Raw genomic sequence first — 8,755 nt, 5'->3', positions numbered from 1 at the left:
CTCCACCCCAAAAAATTTACTGAGCCGTGCTCCAGTCATATGCGCCCTGTGTAATACCTTAAACTGAATCAGGCTTAGCCTGGCACACGAGGACGACGAGTTTACCCTGCTTAGGGCATCTGCCCACAGCCCCTCCTCGATCTCCTCCCCCAGCTCTTCTTCCCATTTCCCTTTTAGTTCATCTACCATAGTCTCCCCTTCGTCCCTCATTTCCCTATATATATCTGACACCTTACCATCCCCCACCCATGTCTTTGAGATCACTCTGTCCTGCACCTCTTGTGTCGGGAGCTGCGGGAATTCCCTCACCTGTTGCCTCGCAAAAGCCCTCAGTTGCATATACCTGAATGCATTCCATTGGGGCAACCCATATTTCTCGGTCAGCGCTCCCAGACTCGCGAACTTCCCATCCACAAACAGATCTTTCAGTTGCGTTATTCCTGCTCTTTGCCACATTCCATATCCCCCATCCATTCCCCCCGGGGCAAACCTATGGTTGTTTCTTATCGGGGACCCCCCCAAGGCTCCAGTCTTTCCCCTATGCCGTCTCCACTGTCCCCAAATCTTCAGTGTAGCCACCACCACCGGGCTTGTGGTGTAGTTCCTCGGTGAGAACGGCAATGGGGCTGTCACCATAGCCTGTAGGCTAGTCCCCCTACAGGACGCCCTCTCTAATCTCTTTCACGCCGATCCCTCCTCCTCTCCCATCCACTTACTCACCATTGAAATATTAGCGGCCCAATAATACTCACTTAGGCTCGGTAGTGCCAGCCCCCCCCTATCCCTGCTACGCTGTAAGAATCCCTTCCTCACTCTCGGGGTCTTCCCGGCCCACACAAAACCCATGATGCTCTTTTCAATCCTTTTAAAAAAAGCCTTCGTGAGCACCACCGGGAGGCACTGAAACACAAAGAGGAATCTCGGGAGGACCACCATCTTAACCGCCTGCACCCTCCCTGCCAGTGACAGGGATACCATATCCCATCTCTTGAAATCCTCCTCCATTTGTTCCACCAACCGCGTTAAATTTAACCTATGCAATGTGCCCCAATTCTTGGCTATCTGGATCCCCAGGTAACGAAAGTCCCTTGTTACCTTCCTCAACGGTAGGTCCTCTATTTCTCTACTCTGCTCCCCTGGATGCACCACAAACAACTCACTTTTCCCCATGTTCAATTTATACCCTGAAAAATCCTCAAACTCCCCAAGTATCCGCATTATTTCTGGCATCCCCTCCGCCGGGTCTGCCACGTATAGTAGCAAATCGCCCGCATACAAAGATACCCGGCGTTCTTCTCCTCCTCTAAGTACTCCCCTCCACTTCTTGGAACCCCTCAACGCTATCGCCAGGGGCTCAATCGCCAGTGCAAACAATAATGGGGACAGAGGGCATCCCTGCCTTGTCCCTCTATGGAGCCGAAAATATGCAGATCCCCGTCCATTCGTGACCACGCTCGCCATCGGGGCCCTATACAACAGCTGCACCCATCTAACATACCCCTCTCCAAAACCAAATCTCCTCAACACCTCCCACAAATAATCCCACTCCACTCTATCAAATGCTTTCTCGGCATCCATCGCCACTACTATCTCCGTTTCCCCCTCTGGTGGGGGCATCATCATTACCCCTAACAGCCTCCGTATATTCGTGTTCAGCTGTCTCCCCTTCACAAACCCAGTTTGGTCCTCGTGGACCACCCCCGGGCACATTCCTCTATTCTCATTGCCATTACCTTGGCCAGGATCTTGGCATCTACATTTAGGAGGGAAATAGGTCTATAGGACCCGCATTGTAGCGGGTCCTTTTCCTTCTTTGAGAGAAGCGATATCGTTGCTTCAGACATAGTCGGGGGCAGTTATCCCCTTTCCTTTGCCTCATTAAAGGTCCTCGTCAATACCGGGGCGAGCAAGTCCACATATTTTCTATAGAATTCGACTGGGAATCCATCCGGTCCCGGGGCCTTTCCCGCCTGCATGCTCCTAACTCCTTTCACCACTTCTTCGACCTCGATCTGTGCTCCCAGTCCCACCCTTTCCTGCTCTTCCACCTTGGGAAATTCTAGCCGATCCAAAAAGCCCATCATTCTCTCCCTCCCATCCGGGGGTTGAGCTTCATATAATTTTTTATAAAATGTCTTGAACACTCCATTCACTCTCTCCGCTCCCCGCTCCATCTCTCCTTCCTCATCCCTCGCTCCCCCTATTTCCCTCGCTGCTCCCCTTTTCCTCAATTGGTGTGCCAGCAACCTGCTCGCCTTCTCCCCATATTCATACTGTACACCCTGTGCCTTCCTCCATTGTGCCTCTGCCATGCCCGTAGTCAGCAAGTCAAATTCTACATGTAGCCTTTGCCTTTCCCTGTACAGTCCCTCCTCCGGTGCTTCCGCATATTGTCTGTCCACCCTCAAAAGTTCTTGCAGCAACCGCTCCCGTTCCTTACTCTCCTGCTTCCCTTTATGTGCCCTTATTGATATCAGCTCCCCTCTAACCACCGCCTTCAGCGCCTCCCAGACCACTCCCACCTGGACCTCCCCATTATCATTGAGTTCCAAGTACTTTTCAATGCACCCCCTCACCCTTAGACACACCCCCTCATCTGCCATTAGTCCCATGTCCATTCTCCAGGGTGGGCGCCCTCCTGTTTCCTCCCCTATCTCCAAGTCCACCCAGTGTGGAGCGTGATCCGAAATGGCTATAGCCGTATACTCCGTTCCCCTCACCTTCGGGATCAACGCCCTTCCCAGCACAAAAAAGTCTATTCGCGAGTAGACTTTATGGACATAGGAGAAAAACGAGAACTCCTTACTCCTAGGTCTGCTAAATCTCCACGGGTCTACACCTCCCATCTGCTCCATAAAATCTTTAAGTACCTTGGCTGCTGCCGGCCTCCTTCCAGTCCTGGACTTCGACCTATCCAGCCCTGGTTCCAACACCGTATTAAAATCTCCCCCCATTATCAGCTTTCCCATCTCTAGGTCCGGAATGCGTCCTAGCATCCGCCTCATAAAATTGGCATCATCCCAGTTCGGGGCATATACGTTTACCAAAACCACCGTCTCCCCCTGTAGTTTGCCACTCACCATCACGTATCTGCCCCCGTTATCCGCCACTATAGTCTTTGCCTTGAACATTACCCGCTTCCCCACTAATATAGCCACCCCCCTGTTTTTCGCATCTAGCCCCGAATGGAACACCTGCCCCACCCATCCTTTGCGTAGCCTAACCTGGTCTATCAGTTTCAGGTGCGTTTCCTGTAATATAACCACATCTGCCTTAAGTTTCTTAAGGTGTGCGAGTACCCGTGCCCTCTTTATCGGCCAGTTCAGCCCTCTCACGTTCCACGTGATTTGCCGGGTTGGGGGGCTTCCTACCCCCCCCCTTGTCGATTAGCCATCCCCTTTTTCCAGCTCCTCACCCGGTTCCCACGCAGCTGTATCTCCCCCAGGCGGTGCCCCCCGCCCATCCCCTCCCATACCAGCTCCCCCCTCTCCCCAGCAGCAGCAACCCAGTAATTCCCCCCTCCCACCCACCCCGCTAGATCCCCCGCTAGCGTAATTACTCCCCCCATGTTGCTCCCAGAAGTCAGCAAACTCTGGCCGACCTCGGCTTCCCCCCGTGACCTCGGCTTGCACCGTGCGACGCCCCCTCCTTCCTGCTTCTCTATTCCCGCCATGATTATCATAGCGCGGGAACCAAGCCCGCGCTTCTCCCTTGGCCCCGCCCCCAATGGCCAACGCCCCATCTCCTCCACCTCCCCTCCTCCCCCCATCACCACCTGTGGAAGAGAAAAAAGTTACCACATCGCAGGATTAGTACATAAAACTCCTCTTTTAAACCCCCCTCTTCGCCCCCCACATTCGCCCCACCACTTTGTTCAAACGTTCTTTTTAATAACCCGCTCATTCCAGTTTTTCTTCCACAATAAAAGTCCACGCTTCATCCGCCGTCTCAAAGTAGTTGTGCCTCCCTCTATATGTGACCCACAGTCTTGCCGGTTGCAGCATTCCAAATGTTATCTTCTTTTTATGAAGCACCGCCTTGGCCCGATTAAAGCTCGCCCTCCTTCTCGCCACCTCCGCACTCCAGTCTTGATAAACGCGGATCACCGCGTTCTCCCATTTGCTGCTCCGAGTTTTCTTTGCCCATCTAAGGACCATTTCTTTATCCTTAAAACGGAGGAATCTCACCACTATGGCTCTGGGAATTTCTCCTGCTCTCGGTCCTCGCGCCATCACTCGGTATGCTCCTTCCACCTCCAACGGACTCGCCGGGGCCTCCGCTCCCATTAACGAGTGCAGCATCGTGCTCACATATGCCCCGACGTCCGCTCCCTCCGCACCTTCAGGAAGACCAAGAATCCTCAGGTTGTTCCTCCTTGCGTTGTTCTCCAGTGCCTCCAACCTTTCCACGCATCGTTTCTGATGTGCCTCATGCATCTCCGTCTTCACCACCAGGCCCTGTATGTCGTTCTCATTCTCAGCTGCCTTTGCCTTCACGACCCGAAGCTCCCGCTCCTGGGTCTTTTGTTCCTCCTTTAGCCCTTCGATCGCCTGTCGTATCGGGGCCAACAGCTCTTTCTTAATTTCCTTTTTGAGCTCTTCCACACAGCATTTCAAGAACTCTTGTTGTTCAGGGCCCCATGTTAAACTGCCACCTTCCGACGCCATCTTGGTTTTTGCTTGCCTTCCTTGCCGCTGTTCTAAAGGATCCACTGCAATCCGGCCACTTTCTCCTCCTTTTTCCATCCGTATCCAGGGGGGATTCCCTTCTGGTTTACCGCACAGTGTTTTTAGCTGTCAAAATTGCCGTTGGGGCTCCTATCAAGAGCCCAAAAGTCCGTTTCACCGGGAGCTGCCGAAACGTGCGACTCAGCTGGTCATCGCCGCACCCGGAAGTCAAATGGACGCATTAGTGAGAGGCAGCATGGTTTTGTGAAGGGGAGGTCGTGTCTCACTAACTTGATAGAGTTTTTCGAGGAGGTCACAAAGATGATTGATGCAGGTAGGGCAGTGGATGTTGTCTATATGGACTTCAGTAAGGCCTTTGACAAGGTCCCTCATGGTAGACTAGTACAAAAGATGAAGTCACACGGGATCAGGGGTGAGCTGGCAAGGTGGATACAGAACTGGCTAGGTCATAGAAGGCAGAGAGTAGCAATGGAAGGATGCTTTTCTAATTGGAGGGCTGTGACCAGTGGTGTTCCGCAGGGATCAGTGCTGGGACCTTTGCTGTTTGTAGTATATATAAATGATTTGGAGGAAAATGTAACTGGTCTGATTAGTAAGTTTGCAGACGACAGAAAGGTTAGTGGAATTGCGGATAGCGATGAGGACTGTCAGAGGATACAGCAGGATTTAGATTGTTTGGAGACTTGGGCGGAGAGATGGCAGATGGAGTTTAATCTGGACAAATGTGAGGTAATGCATTTTGGAAGGTCTAATGCAGGTAGGGAATATACAGTGAATGGTAGAACCCTCAAGAGTATTGAAAGTCAGAGAGATCTAGGTGTACAGGTCCACAGGTGACTGAAAGGGGCAACACAGGTGGAGAAGTTAGTGAAGAAGGCATACGGCATGCTTGCCTTCATTGGCCGGGGCATTGAGTATAAGAATTGGCAAGTCATGTTGCAGCTGTATAGAACCTTAGTTAGGCCACACTTGGAGTATAGTGTTCAATTCTGGTTGCCACACTACCAGAAGGATGTGGAGGCTTTAGAGAGGGTGCAGAAGAGATTTACCAGGATGTTGCCTGGTATGGAGGGCATTAGCTATGAGGAGCGGTTGAATAAACTCGGTTTGTTCTCACTGGAACAACGGAGTTTGAGGGGCGACCTGATAGAGGTCTACAAAATTATGAGGGGCATACACAGAGTGGATAGTCAGAGGCTTTTCCCCAGGGTAGAGGGGTCAATTACTAGGGGGCATAGGTTTAAAGTTAGAGGGGCAAGGTTTAGAGTAGATGTACGAGGCAAGCTTTTTACACAGAGGGTAGTGGGTGCCTGGAACTCGCTACCAGAGGTGGTGGAAGTAGGGACGATAGTAACATTTAAGGGGCATCTTGACAAATACATGAATAGGATGGGAATCAAGGGATATGGACCCAGGAAGTGTAGAAGATTGTCGTTTATTCGGGCAGCATGGTCGGCACGGGCTTGGAGGGCCGAAGGGCCTGTTCCTGTGCTGTATATTTCTTTGTTCTTGTTCTGTGTTCACCGTATGCCTTCTTAACAACCCTCTCACCCTGGGTGGCAACTTTCAGGGATCTATGTACATGGGCACCGAGATCTCTCTGCTCATCCACGTATTTCTTTGTTTATTGCCTGCCCCACCATAATGCTACTATTTGGTAGCCTATAGACTACTCCTATCAGTGACTTTTTCGCGTTACTATTCCTGATTTCCACCCAAATGGATTCAACCTTATCGTCCATAGCAACGATGTCATCCCTTACTGTTGCCCGGATGTCATCCTTAAATAACAGATCGTAACAATAGTTTGAACAATAAATTGGTCACAGCCTCTGCCATTTCATCCTTTCCCATTTTTAAGTCCCCAAGGGGCCAATGTCACTTTAACTATTCTTTTCCTTTTTTATATACTTGCAGAAGCTTTTACTATCTTTTTTCATATATCGTGCTAGTTTTCTCAAGTGATTTCTAAATTTTCCCTATTTTCTGGCCGACCATTCATCCCACTCCCCAACACATCTTTACCCTAGCCCTGCTGCTCAGAACACTCTCTCCCCCCCCCCCCCCCCCCCCCCCGGCCCTTCACGGTCCTGCACTCTTGGCACAATTTTCCCTGGCCCCTGCACACTGGGCTGTTCACTGCCACGTTACCAGCCCGCTCATTGGAAAACGGTTTCCTCAGGCTAGAATTCTTGCCGCTCTTGTTCACTCTCCTCCAATCACAGATTATTTCTCCAACATTTACTATTGATAGGCCCAGTTTGATCCCATCAGCAATAAACACAGGGGAGAACCAGCCTGTGATTGGAGGAGCTTCCTCTTGAGCAATCTTCCTTTGCAACTTAGCTGTTTGACTGACATCTTGGAAACTAGCACTGGAAGGCTGCATATCGGCACTTCAGGGCCGTATCCAGTCTGCGGGCTGTACTTTGGTCAAGCCTGCTCTAACACATGCTGCTTCCATTGTTCAGCATTTATGTAGTTTTGTGTTACATCTACACCAGGTTGGCACATCACTTTTAATTGTGCTCCTGGTATGCTTTCCTGTACTCCCTCATTTGACCAGGATTAATACCCTGGCTTGATGATAATGGTGGTGATGGATATGGTAGGCCAGGGAATACAGATCATGGTTAAATGCAATTCTGCTGCTGCAGATGGCCCACAGTGCCTCATATGTCCAGTTTCAAGCTGCTAGCTGTTCTGGATCTAGTCCATTTAGGATGGTGGTAGTACCATACAACACAATATAGACAGTATCTTCAAGGTGAAGGAGGAATTCTCTCCACTAGGACAATATGGAGGTTACTCTCACCAACACAGTCATATACCGATACATCTGCTAAAGGTAGATTGGTGAGGGACAGTAGAATTTTCCCTGTCACAGACCCAGTCAGGCAGATACGTCCTTCAGGAATTGGCAGCTAATATAGTAGTGGTGCTACCGAGCCATCTCGGTGATAGAAAACAGACATGGGACTCACTTGTATGTAGTTTTCAGTTACTTACGGTTTGTTTTTTTCCAAGCCATTAGGGAAAAGCTCGCTTCGTTTTCATAGAATTTACAGTGCAGGAGGCCATTCGGCACATCGAGTCTGCACCAGCTCTTGGAAAGAGCACCCTACCCAAGGTCCAAACCTCCAACCTATTCCCATAACCCCACCCAACACGAAGGGCAATTTTGGACACCAAGGGCAATCCACCTAACCTGCACATCTTTGGACTGTGGGAAGAAACCGGAGCACCCGGAGGAAACTCACGCACACACAGGGAGGATGTGCAGACTCCACACAGACAGTGACCCAAGCCGGGAATCGAACCTGGGATCCTGGAGCTGTGAAGTAATTGTGCTATCCACAATGATACCGTATTTTCCATTGCACTTACATAATTATAATTCTGTATAAAACACCTGTTGCATTTGGACAGCTCTTACAGATTGCACGCAAGCATACAAACCTATTCACATGCACTAAATGTTTTAGAGCATATGCCAAAGGCCTAGTTTATCAGAATCATAGAATGGCCACCTTCCATATCATTCAGTCCATTGCACTTGTACACAATATTTGGTAAACCTATCAATAGCCTAAAGAAGCAACATTAAAAATAAACTGGTCTAATAATAGGGGCACTCTTCTGAAAAGGATCCACTTCAAACCTGCTTGAAAACAAGCTATTGTTCACAACATTAAGAGGTGCTGCGTTTTGGAGTAGTTCAACTAACATGACAATTTTTCCTGAAACGATTGGGGCCTTCTGCTTTGCTCCTTGCCAACTGTGTAGATTTTTCAGTAGATTCTACTGCATAAAAATCCCAAGTACCGCACTGAAAGAAAAGCACTGTTGCAGGATTTTTTTTTTACAACCCAATATGTTTGAGATTGCAAGTTGTGAGTGTAATTACTCTAAGCAAAATCAAGTGTCTTACATCTGAAATATCACACAAGATCGTTCCTAAATGGAGACTAACAGCAGAGCCACAAATATATAGAAAATGAGAACACTTGCTCCATTTCCAGGTTCTTGCTGAGAAATAAAAATTGGTATTAAGAATGGAGAAGTGC

The sequence above is a fragment of the Scyliorhinus torazame genome, chromosome 8 (genome assembly GCF_047496885.1).
Source record: "Scyliorhinus torazame isolate Kashiwa2021f chromosome 8, sScyTor2.1, whole genome shotgun sequence".
NCBI lineage: Eukaryota > Metazoa > Chordata > Chondrichthyes > Carcharhiniformes > Scyliorhinidae > Scyliorhinus > Scyliorhinus torazame.
Note: the sequence above shows the minus strand (reverse complement) of the source record.